This window comes from Diabrotica undecimpunctata, chromosome 8 (genome assembly GCF_040954645.1).
Source record: "Diabrotica undecimpunctata isolate CICGRU chromosome 8, icDiaUnde3, whole genome shotgun sequence".
Lineage (NCBI taxonomy): Eukaryota > Metazoa > Arthropoda > Insecta > Coleoptera > Chrysomelidae > Diabrotica > Diabrotica undecimpunctata.
Window position 1 is genome coordinate 128,409,692 of NC_092810.1, and position 15,582 is coordinate 128,425,273.

At 32.6% G+C, this 15,582-nt stretch overlaps 2 protein-coding genes across 6 annotated transcripts in view; one reads left to right on the forward strand and one right to left on the reverse strand.

The window, feature by feature from the left end:
- The window catches only part of hiw (MYC binding protein highwire), a 415,280-nt gene that overhangs the window by 261,362 nt on the left and 138,336 nt on the right, over nt 1-15,582 (reverse strand). The window lies entirely within an intron of this gene.
- The window catches only part of LOC140447993 (uncharacterized), a 32,822-nt gene that overhangs the window by 9,984 nt on the left and 7,256 nt on the right, over nt 1-15,582 (forward strand). Inside the window, exons 1-2 of one of the 4 annotated variants that reach the window (XM_072541013.1) lie at nt 3,401-3,535; nt 12,444-12,658. The exons of 1 other annotated variant lie outside the window; for it this stretch is intronic. The gene's annotated coding sequence lies outside the window, so the exon portion shown is untranslated. Of the gene's footprint in view, nt 1-3,400; nt 3,536-12,443; nt 12,659-15,582 lie in introns of those variants that run through there. 2 more of the 4 variants (XM_072541011.1, XM_072541012.1) reach the window with 2 other exon arrangements.

Genomic DNA, 15,582 nt, shown 5'->3' on the forward strand with positions numbered 1-15,582 from the left:
TCATATACAGAGAAATTTAACAAATAACCAGTTCCCGAGCATGCGTTCTACCTTTGAAAACAACCATGCTTTCATCTACAGCTAAATTTCTACTTGGACTATATGCGTCCGGAAATTTTTCCTTCAAATAGGAAATCAACGGTTTTACCTTGTACAACTTGTCGAAATTTAGGTCTCCCCTTTTCGGCATTTCCTGGTTATTACTAATATGTAAATATATCGTAGAATTTTTAAAAACCTTTTCACGGGCATGATACTAGATATGCTGTCTGAATGGAAATTCGACCGATCCGTCGACCAATACAAACGTAAACTTGGCAAATGGTTGAAGCCCATAATAATTAGCATACCAATAAATGCTTTTTGCTCATTCAGTGACAAATCCAACGTTTTGCCATTTTGCTGAGCAAAAGATCCTCTCCAAATATTTCCAAAAAAAAAAGAAAAAATCAAGCGGAGACTGGCTTGCTATATTCGAATCCGTGAATTCGGCAAATGTTACTGCTTCGAAGAAATGAGGTAAGATCGGCTCCTTGGTCCAGTGATATTCATCCAATTGAGTAGACTGAAGTGGTGTGACAACCGGATCTGAAGTTTCCTCATCAGAAGATACAGATAGTTTTCGACTAGGATTGCTAATATCTGGTAGCATAAAAATCGGAGTCGTTATCATGCATTTCTTTATAACTTCTTTTTAATATTTGATTTTTTATATTTCCTTCAGAATACTTTTAAAAATTACTTCATTTATTGCCAGACACTTACTATCGTAGCAACCAGTTGACAAACACCCTTAATTCGCATTTAATTATAATTGTACTTAAGTTATATATAATAGTATAAAAGCTGATTTTTATACAGGGTGTGATAAAAGAAGCGGGATGGTCAGGAATATTTATTTCGAATTGTTGAGAGATGGCGTTATAATCGGAAAAACAATTTATACTGATAACCTAGGAAAATTAGGGACACAATTTAATATATCTAATAAAAAATTAAAAAACAGGTGTTTAATATGTTTCCAAAATTTATCGAATGACCCCGTACCCCATGGTGCAACTTTGAAATCTTAAATAGGAAGCACCATTTTTTATTGCAGATTCTGATTCTACAAAACATTCTTAAAACACTGTGTTCATTACCATGAAACCACTGTACCATAAAAATTAACTTGCAGACTTCTAATCTGTAGTGAATGTTTTACTTTGATCACAACGCCATCTATCCCGAATAAAAAAAATCAGATCTTTTTTTACGTAGTCTAATCTGCAATAAATAAGGTAGGCCCAGGCCTACCCCCGGCCCCACCTCCAGAGATTGTTTGTTCGGGGTCTTGTTTGGTGTAATTCGATAGATTTTTGAAAAATATTAAACGAGTATTTTTTGGTCTTTCGTTTGGAAGTATATTTTTTGAGATATTAAATCGTTTCCATAATTTTCCTAGGGTGTCAGGATAAATAGTTTTTTCCGATTCTAAGCCATCTATCAACAATTCGAAAATAATGTTGCTTATAAAAAATACTTATTTTCTTACGACGAATCCAAATTTGCAATAAATGGGGTAAGATTGTAAATTTGCCCCCTACCTGCTATAGAGACTGTAGTTAGGGGTCGTCTTGCAAAAAGATGTTGCTTGGTGTTACTTGCAAAAATATCGTCAACACCGATCGAAACATAACTGCAGACAACTGGATTTACAATAGTACATGTAAAATAAAAAAACTTGCATATACTGGAATAAAAAAAAAACAAAAGGGAAATACCAACTGAGTTCTTGCCAAATAAAACCAGAGATGTGGGATTTTCTATGTATAAAGAAAAGAAAATTGTAATACTAATATAGTAGATGCATAATTCGGAAAGCTCTGAAGTCAAGAAACCTAAAACAACCGCTTTCTACAATTTGACAAAGGGTATAGATGCCTTTAGATCAGAAGTACAGCTTATATTCGACAGATCGAAGAACAACTCCATGACCCATGGCAATTTTTTTTAGATTGCTTGATATATCTTCTGTAAATTCATGTATTTTGTATCAATAATCTCGCAACAATAGAAAAATCAGTAGTTTATACATATATACAGTTTACAATATATTATACATTGAATTAGGGACCTGCCAATCATTTTGGAAATTAATAAAAACTCATATAAGTGGCGTAAAAAATATGTTCATGATTTTTTTTGCATAGTCATATTCGTAACATGCCGCCGGATAAGAATCGAGATTTTCGATTTTTCAAACTGTAAATAATTTATAACTTAAAATGATCAACTTTAGAAAACATTTACCTACATGGTTTTTAACCCTTTTTTTGTTTACAATGAGCCTGAAAATCTAAAATTAAAAGAAATAGGCGAAAAGGAAAAAATTGAAAAAAGGAGAAAAGGTGAAAAAATTAAATTTTTGCAAATTTTTCGCAGTTTTCCCCATTACTCTGGGGCCTTCCACGAACGGAATTACTTATAAAAAATTTTCGTGGGAATATTTCTTTCAACGTTATAGGTACTTTTACAGTCCGTTCAAATTGCGGTGGTATCATTTTTTTTTATTACCCCGTGACGGTGTAGAGTTGACTATTCCTGAAATATCTTTTAGCCACAATTTTTTTTCATTTTACTATCCGATCTATTTAAGCATTTTTGTGTAAAAAATAATCGTAGATTTGACCTAATAAATATAGTGATTCACTTCCAAAATATCTAGAACCAATAATTCACGATTAACTACCAATCTCCTTAGTCGCTGTTATTTCGTCTTCGGCGTCTTAATGGCCTTTTACTACTATAATTAAAGTGTGTCGAGAGAAGAAGCTCTCTACATCCATTACTAGAGACAAAAAGGAAATTAAATAAAGTGTGGCATTCACATACCATACCGATGTACTTATCATTCTAGATTGAAGAGGTATGTAAATCGGTTAAAGTGCTCTTAAAAACGTAGTCCGAATTTTAGTTATAGTTAATATGTTAGTATGTTTGATAAGTTAATTTTATTGGTAGTAAAATAAGATAAACTGAAAAATGAACTTTTTGTGGAATGCTATTTATATTTTTTATAAACCTAAAACATCTGCCTTTTTCTTAAATTCAAAGTCATTTTAAAAACTCTCAAAAGCTGCTATAGGTATGCTAGTTATTTTAATACTGCATTTTTTATTGCTATCAATATGTTTATCATACTCCTCTCATTCCAAGCGTTGGACTAAATCGTCGTAACAAATATTTAACGTTTTAACCAGAACTCCTATCTCACGCCTTCGACATCATGATAATATAAACATAACAAAAGCAACACCGTCTGGAATATACTCATGCACACATGCACTTAACCTATACTAGGTGAGCAAACGTCGTCAGGATGTTTAATTTAATTGCTGACACATTCATTTAAGATCATAAAGTACGTACAGCAAGTTTAACGTTTAGTCTGCTACTGTTTTGTTCCATAACAACAGATCCACTGTACTTTTTATTTTATTGACGGCGAGAAACAAATAAAGAGTGAAATGTGAATTAAATGCAGCTAAAAATGGCAAGTAACCAATTTGAAATTTATATACTCGTCTTAGAAATTTCTCAAGACTTTCTGTGCTATTTACAATTATTTAATTATTATAGAATAAAGTTATCTAAATATTAGGTATTTATATAAATAAATCAACTTGATTTATTAAATCTAGAATTAATTATTGTTATTGTTGTTGTTCTTGGTAAATTATAATAATATAATTTAATTAGACTCTTAATTGGAAAACTACGAATATATGGCGTGTCAGATTAAATCTTTCTAAAAAACCAGTATCTAACTTTAGAAAAATGTAGGCAATGTTTTTTACATGCGTGGAGAATATGTGTAATTCTACAGGGTGATTAATTACTACGTGGTATAGCAAACATACAATTTTTTAAATGGGACACCCTATATATTTTTTTGACTGGCCTTTTGGCTTTGCCAGTGCCATTAACTTAGGAAAAAAATATATTTTTTCATATTTATATTCCTCTAATAATTATGACCATTTTGATTTCGAAATCCCTATGAAATCAATACCATGTATATAAAGAAGTAATGAATAAACAATTATTTATTTTATATAATAAGGTAAACAATATATTGTAGTTTTTAAATTAAGTTGAATTGAAATCATTGACTAAAATTTGTATACAGGGTGAACTACAAAACGAAATTACGATTTTTTAAATTTTTTTAAATGGATCACCCTGTATTTTATTTTTTAGAAATATTATTTTCATGATACTCTTTCATTTTTATATATCATTCCCTATACCTAAACTCATTTATTTTCCGAGATATTTTTAGTTTTCTTCAAATTTCGGGAATACATTCAATTTTTGTAAGTAGAAATAAGTATTGAGTATTGAGTGATAATATATCAAAATTATTTTTTTTTCAATAAGTAACTAACAAAAAATATAAACCATAACAATATGCAATGAATGTATCAATAAATATTATGGAAATATCTATCATATTTCCTTAATGAAATACAAAATTACTAAAATTCTTACAAGATGTATAAGAAGAATATTTTTTGTATAATAATATCACACAATTATTTTTATTCAATAAATAACTCACACAAAACAAAAAGCAAAACAATATACAATTGATGTAACAATTTTTAGATTGTTATATCAACAGTATTCTAAGTCAGGAATTTACTGCCGATTGTGACCCGCAGTTATTAATAAGTAAAAGGCCATTTGCGTCAGTTACAAAGGTAAACTATGGACCGTGGAAGTGATGACGTAGATTTTATTGACATCTGTCAGTTTCACTTTCCAAACAAACCTTGTTTAGTGTGGATAATTTGTATTTTTCGATATTTTTTCATTTTTTTTACAGAATCTTTCCGCTTTTTGCAATATCTAAGTATTCTAATAGTTACTACAACAATTTTACAAGGTTGTGCAAATAATAAAGCATGTTGTTTTATAAAAATAGCAATAAAATGCATGTATAAATAAAGTAAGGTTAGAATGTCTTTAATTTAAACTTTTAAACTATATTTCATAGAAATAGAACACTGAATTATGATGGTATTATCGTAAAAAACACTATACTTAAAAGAAAAAGCAGCAGAGGAAGCAAAATGTTAACTTTATAGAAATTAAAAAGTCTTGAGATTGGGCATTTCAACTTTTGTTTGGAAAGTAATTGACAGTTGTGACGTCACACTTCCACTGTCGATTAGGCTTTGAAAAAATGACAGTTTTCATATTATTAAAGCCTAAACAGTAGGCTTTGAAAATGACAGTTTTCATATTATTACCTTTTTAATCGGTCTGTGTGGCTTGTCTTTATTGTTAAAAATGAGTTTTGACAGATTGAATGAAGATTTAACAGGTATGATCTGGGTATTAGGAGAAATTGCTTTCTTGCATCCAGAATATATCACGAGCACTATCCTGGAACGGTGGAAGCTAAATGCAAGAGCTTTTGAAAAATTAATGGATCGTTTTGTTCGTACTGGGTCAGTTGTATATGAAAAAAAGGAGAAAACCAAAACTGTTCTAAGTGAAGAAAAGGAATATGGGTAGCTACTACTGAAGATCCCCACATCAGCACGTCAGAAATTTCACGTCAACATGACATTAGTCAAACTTTGGCGACTAAAATCCTTCGTAAACATAAACTGCATCCTTACCGCATACAGTTACATCAAGAATTGATGTAACTGTATGCAGATTAGCTTTTTGTCAATGGCCTTAGCAGAAAGTGCAAAGAGACCGATTTTTTTTTAATTATGTGTTTTTTGGAGATGAGGCTACTGTTTACAAAAATGGAATAATGAATCGGCATAATTTTCATTACTATGCATCAAGCAATCCCTATTTTGTTAACACTCATAGTCAAACTAGGTGGTCTATAAATGTTTGGGGTGGTATTGTTGGCGACTATGTGATTGGCCCACATTTTTTTGACGGTCGTGTGAATGGTGCCATATATCTGGATAATATTTCTAAAATCTCTTTTGCCAATACTACTGCAAAATGTACCGCTTAATATTCGAAAACGAATGTGGTTTTTACATGACGGTACTCCAGTTCACCATACTGCTCCTAGTCACAATCATTATAAATAATAACTTTCCTGAGAGGTGGATAGGCAGAGGAGGACCAACAGTTTGCCACTGCGATCACCGGAATTCTCCAAAATTTATGTTTTCATGAGGGGCTATATAAAAGACCTTGCATATCAAAGGCTCCAATATCGCCAGATGATATGAAAAATAGAATAAGAGAAGCTTTTAATAAAATTGACACACAAATGTTAAGAAATGTGGCTCGGTCATTTGAATATCAGTTACAAACTTGTATAGACGTTGAAGGTGGACATTTTGAACATTTACTTTAGACTTATTTTCATAATATCACATTTATTGTTACATTCATTACATATTATTATGGTTTATATTTTTTGTTAGTTACTTATTGAGTAACAATAATTTTGTTATATTATCATTAAATACTCAATACTTAATTCTACTTTCTCGAAAATCTAATCTAATTTATTCTCGAAATTTGAAGAAAACTAAAAATATCTCGGAAAATAATGAGTTAAAAAATGAGGTTTAGGGAATGCTACATAAAAATTAAAGAGTATCGTAAATACAACATTTCTAAAAAATAAAATATAGAAAATTGAGAAAATCGTAATTTCGTTTTGTAACGAAATGTCTTTCTTTTCGAAACAGAAATTCACTCTAATATCTGTCTTCTCTGTCATTTTCTATACAGGTCCAACTAAGTTAATTGCCATTGTGTTTCAGCATAAAGTGTCTTCTGTATCTTAACTAACAGCTCCATACTAATATTTTTTGTTCTTTTTTTTTCTTCTCTGGGTGGTCCATTTTTAAGTTTTTAGTTGAAGATGGAAAATTTTAAGGGAAGCCTACGTTGAGTAGTGGACAAATATAGGATAATTGATGATCATTCTTATATGATTTTAAGTTAAGTGATTTCTGATTGTGCGTACTCTAGCTTTTGTGCAATGTGTCATTTACGTGGTTTTCATCTTCAGTCAGTGCTAATTTCAGGTGTTTGTATTCTTTTGTACAGCTGATCAGGTTTACATCAACAATTAAACCTTGTTCTGCAGAGCCTACTGCCATATACTTTGTTTTTAAAGTATAAATTTCCAAACCTCATTTTAGTGTTGCCCACAATCTGTCTTGGTCTTGGTCTTGTTCTTGCGTTTTCGCAAGACCAAGACCAAGACCGCCTAATTTTAACAAGACCAAGACTGACCGTGCAAGATTTACGCAAGAACAAGACTAAGCCTGTTCCCTGTAACCAAGTTTTAGCGAGTATTGTAGTTCGGGTATATGCTTAAAGACTCTATCAGACGCAAAAAAATATGTAATAAAAATTTGAAAAACTGGAGTTATGCGCATTACGAACAATACCATAAACATACATCAAAATATTCATTAAAAACAACACATTTGACAGGTGCTCAGAGGTCATAATTACAATGTAAAAATAAAATATTTTGTACATTCTTTTCCAGTATACGACTTCTTCACTCTGAAATTAATTGTCCAGATTTTGAGAATAGCCGCCCTCTAATCATAAAATAATCTTGTATTGCTACGCCGACAGTAATATCGTATCGAAATTTTTTAAAAATGTCACCTTAGCTAATAAAAATATAACACTTATTATTACGGACACCCACTTAATAATTCAATTTTTTCCCATTATAATTTAGTTAGGAGGAATCTAAATAAACAAATCTTATCGGCCTAATACTAAACATTGTTTCTGCTAAGTGTGCGATGATTCGGTTAAACCAAATTTGCTGAAAGAGCGCGACTAATATTCAAAAGTTTATTATAGTGTATTTTTATGTATGAGAGAGTAATAAAACAATAAATTATGTATGCAAATCCCTAAACTGTTGATACGGGTGACTCAATGGAAAACAGATATTTGTCAAGAAGTTTACAGAAGTATATAGGAAAACAATTTTAAATTGACTATGAACACCAGGTATAAAGGTTGGAGCAAAATAGAATACAATAGTGGCATGTGCCCACAGATCAGTCTCATCCGAGGCGCTGGGGGTTATCACCGGCTGTATTCCGATTTTCCGATGCATGTGTTAGTGAAGAAAAGAGGAAGAGTATACGAGAGAAGAAATAAAGATATAGCAAGAGAACGTTTTAAAAAAAGAAGAAAGAGAGAGGTCTATTATGGTGTGGCAAGAGGAATGGGACGAGATGAGGTTGGTGGTGCAGTGGACGAAGTCGCTGATTCCATCGGCGTTTGGATTACTTCCTGAGGCAGATGCTCACAGGACATGGTTGTTTCAGGGCATACCTTTACAGTTTTGAAAAGGACCAAAATGACAAATGCTTGTAATGTGAACAATTGTACACTGTCTCACGTGTAGAGTAGTTCAGATATATTTAAGAGAACGTTGAAGAAAAAGGAACAAGAGGAAAGGCGACCCGAAGAGAGACAGGGTGCCCGGGAGCAAACAAGAAGAAAAAACAGAATGGGAGGTAGCGAGATTGAACATAAACAGGGACGAACAGAGGAATGAAGGATTCAGTCATAGTGAGAATGGTGAGAATTATGCGTGAATGGAAGATCGGATGAATGCCATGTCGATGTCGCGTCCCAATCAGGGCACTCCGGCTGGCAATTCATGGTTGGTGAATTTTTAGCAGGTAAATCTCTGGCATTGACGGTGATGGTGTCTGAACAACCTCTGTCTCGAATATTATCGTGGCCATGCTAGAGAATCCTACATAACTGAGGCTGGAAGGCGGTTCTGTCCACCACCGAGGTATCTTTCGAACATTTTGATCAGCCCCTTTTCTTCTTTTTCTTCGATTTTAGGGCATCCAATACTCATACTGAACTGTTTGTGGTAGTTGATTTTCTTGAACGTTTCTAATTTTTTTTCACTGATCTCTTCATTTATTTTCATTGTGGTGTTATACCTAATAATTATTGGGTCCGTCTCATTTCTTACTGTACACCTATGATCATATAGTGAACTTTTTGAATATTAAAATCATAATAAGAATTTAAGAGCATTTTTAAAATCATTTGAAACAACAAAACTTTGAAACAACACGAATTGAGTATTATTACCTTACACGCATTATCCTGAAGCTATTTTCTAGGGTAATTTTAATTTTAACGATTTTAACGATTTTTAACAAGTTTTGAAGTTGAAATCAAAACATCAGTCAAAATAAACTATATTTTAAAGTAAAATTGTGGTTAATTCCCAAGTTAAAATAAAAAAAAAATAGTGAATAATATCTAACACGCAATCAAAAGAAAATACAGGCTTAGATCAATGTCAACATCTGTCTTATATGTAACTGAAAAGTTAACCCTTTATTATAATTTCTACGAAATACCTATGACACAACTATAACAAATTTTCTTTGTCACTGCAGCTGTCTCGAAAATATTGATATTACACAAACAATTCCTTATTGGTAAATCATCAGTTAAATTAATTCACACATTTTATGTTTGTTGTATTTGTCACCTTCAGTTTGCGTTAGACGAAAGATTATTCTTATCTTTTAGATAATGAAACAGTAGATGAATTTGCGCGAAGTTCAGCAGTAAATCGAGTAATACGTATTACGAGGGAGTAGTAATAATTTCTATTTTTTATAATCTGAAAGATTATAAAAGTACTAAAGACGGAAAAGGAAAGGTTAGACTCAACCTTTGAGTCTTTGAGGCTCTGAGAAGTGGTTATAAACAGCTGAAAAATAACAACGAGTCCAGGAGAAAACGGTATAGGTAACAGCAATAATGTTCAAGAAAGGTGGACAGTTATTGCTCAAACGAATAACCAACCCAATAAAACGAATTTGAAAAAATGAGAAATTACCACAAGGCTGGAAAAATCCAAACACAAATGAAGAGAAGGTCACGTGGTGGATAAACCCGGCACATTAGAACCAGATGCAGGATGCGTTGCGTTCTCAGGCCCACTGGCGGAACGGTCCTGAATTGCAGCACTCAGTCTATTTGTATTATTATGGCTATGGTTATAGCATTATTTTGAGTTATATCAGTATTTTAGAAAATTATTGGAACTTTTTGAATTGTTGAACCCAACCCAATCTACAAATTATAACGTTCTTAAAAATATATATCGAGTTGGAATTGTCTCAAATTATAAAAATATTTCAAGGGGTAGACTCATGCTAAAGTTGACTTCTGTTAAAAACAATGAAGAGAGTGTATTATGCAAAGTTAAAGAATGAATTTTCAAATAGACAAGTATTTTTTAACTATAATTTACTGCAGAATGACAGTATGTTTTAGTTTTTGCACTATAACGTCTTTATTCTTATTATGTGACAAATCTACATTTGTAAAAAAACACGTAAAATAATTTTAATAAAGAAGTGAATCATCTCCAAACACGGAACACATTTTTTTTTTTAAAGAACATCACAACTGAAAAATGTTATGGGTTAGGATTAAAGAAGTATGGAATGGACTATAGCTTTTTACAGGCTCAAACACACCAAAGCCAAAATATTACATTGTTCGCAATTAGATGGGAATGGAAAGATCCAACATATCTCTATATAGGACAGATTTATATGATATCCACATATATAAATTTCAGGAAATATTATAATTTTCAATTAAGCTTTTTATAAATATAATTAGTCGGCCCAGTACCTCAATTTGATGCAAATAGTTTCGTGAGTTTATGGGTAAGCCATGCGCTAACCAGAAAAATAAAATTTTAGTAAATTAAAATCCATAATTAATCTGCGACTTCAAATTCTTCTTCTTCAAGTGCCATATCCGCGGCTGAGGTCGGCAATTATCATAGCTATTCGGACTTTTGAGACGGCTGCTCTGAAAAGTTCATTTGATGTACATCCGTACCACTCTCTCAGGTTGCGCAGCCATGACCTTCTACGACTCCCAATGTTTCTTTTTCCTTGGATCTTTCCCTGCATAATCAGTAGGAGTAAGGTGTATTTCTCTCCACGTGTAATATGTTCGAGATATTCCAATTTTCTTGTTTTAATTGTATTTAAAATTTCTATTTCCTTATTCCTCGTTCTCAGAACCTCTTTGTTTCTTACGTGTTCTGTCCACGATATTTTCAGAATTCTTCTATACACCCACAGCTCGAATGATTCCATTTTCATTGATGTCGCATTCAAGGTTCAAGATTCCATTCTATAAAACAAAGTCGAAAAAACATAGCACTTTGCCAACCTAACTCTTAGTTCCAATTTTATATCCCTTGTACATAGCACTCTTCTTATTTTGTTGAAATTTGCTCTTGCCTTTTCTATTCTGATTTTGTTCCCCTGAATGTAATTATTTGTGGAGTTAATCATTGTTCCCAAAGATGCATATTTGTCCACTTGTTCGACGTTGGTTCCGTTTATTAGAAGATTCTCATTATTTCTTTGAGTTTTCGATATTCTCATAAATTTCGTCTTGTTGACGTTCATTGTTAGACCGTACTCTTTTCCATACTCCGCTATTCTGGTCACCAGTCTCTGAATTTGATGTCCGCATATCTAATGTTGTTAATGGGAACTCCATTTAGCTTTATTAAAGACGTTTCACCCTCAAGAGCTTTTTTCAGAATTTCTTCGGAGTAGGCATTAAAAAGAATTGGCGACAATACGCATCCCTGTCTCACTCCACTCTAATTTCAATTTCTTCTGACAGCTGTTGGTTAACACGTACTTTTGCTCGCTGTTTATAGTATAAATTTGATAGGATCCTGAGGTCGTTGTAGTCAATCTTCTTTGATTTCAGGACATTCATTAATTGTTCATGTCGTACTTTATCGAATGCTTTATTATAGGCAATAAAACATGCGTATATATCTTGATTGACGTCCAGGCATCTTTGTATCAGTATATTAAGTAAAAAAGAGCTTCACGCGCTCCTAGGCCTTCTGCGAAAACCAAATTAGGTATCAAATTAAAATACGGTAAAAGATAGAAAATAGAAACCTACAACTCGCGCGTTCATTGTCCCTACCGAAAGGCGTTGGGAAGATAGAAAACCGGAATATGGATAAAAATATAATTAACGCAGTGAAATAACTAGAACGGTCTTTACTATGACCTTCGGTAGAGGGAGAAAAAGATGGGTGGATGACTACCGATTATAAAAAAAAAACCAAAGGTGGCTTATCAATTATTTATAAATCACTATGAAACACGTATTAGTACATTACAAATTCTCATTATCATTTCAAAAAGTATTTTACAAGCTCAAGAAGTAAATTGCAGACTTTTTATTGTCCTAATTTATTCTAGTTCTCAATTGATCGATTACAATTAACTAATTATTATTAAGTACCTTCCTCCCTCGTACAATTCGAATATTACCGATCTTATCGCAGATAGAAAATATTATTCACCTGGTTTTATTTCACATTTTAGTTCCAACAGAGACGTGTCGAATGTTTAAAAAGTGAACAAACTTAGTACAAGGTGCGTTTCTGACGAAGTGCTTAATAATTGAGTAAACAAAATATGTAATAAATGATAGATGGCTCGTTTGTCAGTTATATTTCGTCGGTGATGTTTGCCCAGTTATCGATTTATTCTGCTATGTAATGAATAATGGATACTAGGGTATGTACTTTTTAATTTTCGTAAGTATTTGCTTTTGTTTGATATGACAACCTGATCAGAGACTATTGTTTGTTTAATAAATGTGATAAATACGAGGTAATTTATTGTACCCATAACAAAGCACGATGAGGAGAGGTATTATTACCTTGTTTAAAGTATCAAAGTTCTCACAATAGGTAGGTATAATATTGTAGATATAAACAATTTATCGTTACACAATTGCAAGATAAGAGTTATTTCACAACTATATACACATTCACACTTAATAAGTGTTATTTTAATTTATTGAAATATATTACCATACTGAGCCGTATAAATATTGGTCGTACTTCTTCTTTTAGCAGTAATTCCACATGTTTGATTAGCTTGATTTTATCCTTAACGATTTACCCTTCAAAACGTTCTCATACTGCCGATGTATCATCGCTATTTATCAACATTCACATCCAAGATTATTGTAGTTATCTTACATGATCATTATCAATCTAACAAAAATCTTCAGTTCTGGTTCACGTAGCAGGAAAATACATTTTTTTATACTTACTTTGATTTTAAATGTTTTGATTAAAAATTACAAAAGACTAATATTCATCGACATTTAAATCATCCTACTCATTCACGTGAAGCTAACTCGGATCGGCTACTCTTGCATTGCCTGTCACCTTTCTTCCATCGCCTGTCGCCTCTCTTTCATATATTCGCTTCGTCACAAACAGAATAAGCAAGTCATCACCACGTCTTCTGTTCTCTTGTGATGTATATGTCATCTCCCGTGGCCACGTATACAATGACTAAATTGGTCTTTTTCGCCAACAAAAATCCCAACAAGAAATCGAACATTCCACACTTCTATTTCAAAAAAAGTTGGGAAGCAGTTGTCCAAAGAAGACGCAGTCCCAACACGAAAAACCTTAGTTTATGATCTAACATTGAGCTTAGAAGTGTAATATCATGAAAAGTAACAAAAAAATAATCTACACACGCAAGGTATCAATTGAATTTTAAGCAAGTTTTCTTATTATATAGGTATTCTACAAAATCCTTAAGTTAAGATTTAAACTATTTCATATTTAAATAAGTTTTTCAAAAATGGCAAGGAAAATTTAACTTATTGAAATCTTAAGGAATGACTTAAGGGGAAATTTAAGAAAAATTGGTTAGAAAACAAGTTATTTTTTTCTTCCCTTGAAGCCGTCTGTTGTACACCGGTACGGTAGTACTGCACCCAATCGGCTTATTGTACAACTTCCAGTAACTATTATAAAAGTCCTCGAGACTTCGATAGCATCGAACCATCCCGTAGTAACAGAAGTTATTCAAAAGCTGCCTAACTCTGCTGAAGGTTCACCAAGTACTCTATGTAGGACCATTAAAACCGATTTTGGGTAAGGACAGAATCAGCGATCGGGGCCATTTCTCTACTAATTCCTTTTATATTTTTATTTGTGAAGTCTCCATTTCTAAGTTCTCTTCTCGGTCATCTCTTTTTGTCTTCGTCTCATTTTGTTCCCACGAGTTGGGATAAAACACTGTCAAACACGGCAGGATGCCCGTATCGAGTCTAGGCTATAATTGCACAGAGTTCGTCAGCTCTCCAGGCCAACACTTTCCCCATGTGCCATGCATTTTATGGGCACAATGTTATTACACCTTGGGATTGGGCAGCGCAATAGTCGCAGCACGCATCTCACCCAGTCAGTTGCGGGGCGGGTGTCTGGTGATTTTGTTGAAGGAAGTGCATGTGTATTTTGTGTTTTTTTAATCAATAAATCAATAGTAAATGACATATTCTCAGTTAATTCATAAGTGCTTATTTATTTATACTTTATTCACATCTGTCCTATGGTACTATATGTATGGGTATGTACAGGATAGTCCACCCTGATATTTAGCAATATTCATTGAATTTGATGAAAATGCTCGAAACAAGTATTTATAGATATCTCATACGTCAACCCCCTCCCTCCTTCCCAGTACCACAAACCTTTAATTTTAAATTGGGAATATACCAAGTGTGGAACATCATTAGAAAGATATTTTCCTGGAGAATTCAGGCATCCATGATTTTTTTCTCATATTAACTCCGTTCTTGTGAAAAAGTATTAATTTATTAAAAGTGTTACCTCTTAAACACTAAACGTAACGATTATGCTTTACTAGTGTTAATGACGTGAAATTTTTTTTTCATCGCGTCACGAAATTTGAAGAAATTTAGTAATGTTGTTGGTACTGTTCAACAGCGATATTAAATAAATGGGAAGTGTGCAAAATAAATGGGAAGTGTGCATGAAGAAGAGCGAAATTATTTATTCAACCTTATCAAGATAAGCAATTTTAAGTACTATTAAGAAATAGCTCAAGAAACTGGTTTTTTGCGGACTACTGTCCGCAGAGTACTGAAATATTACAAATTGCATCCCTACAAGATACACTTGGTATGGAACATAAGTAAAGATGATCCAGACTGAAATCTCACAAAACTGTAATCTCTGTTCGAATATTATTTAAAAATATTTTTAATTTAATAAGAAAAGTTAACTTTTGGCAATAATTTTAACAATCATTTGTCAACATTGCGAAACGTGTACGTAGGTATATAAATGATAATAGTGTTAGTGCTCCTTGTGCATAAAAGACATAACTAGTTTCAAAAAAGACTTCCCGAACACCAATCAGCCGCGTACAAAAACAAAAGCAAATTAGACGAGGACTAAGCATCATCTCAGTTTCATAAGCCCTCAAAAATTCGTCAAGGATTTACTCCACATATACGTGTAGTGAGTGCTCTCCTATCTGTCAAAGATTTGTCCCGATTTTGGTATAAGAGCAATTAATTATAAGTTTGTAGTGCCCTTTTGGTGTAAACTATTAAGTTTTTGTAAGAATTTTTTCTTGTTACCCGCAGGCACCCAGGGTTGCTATATCTCTACATCTTTACCATCAA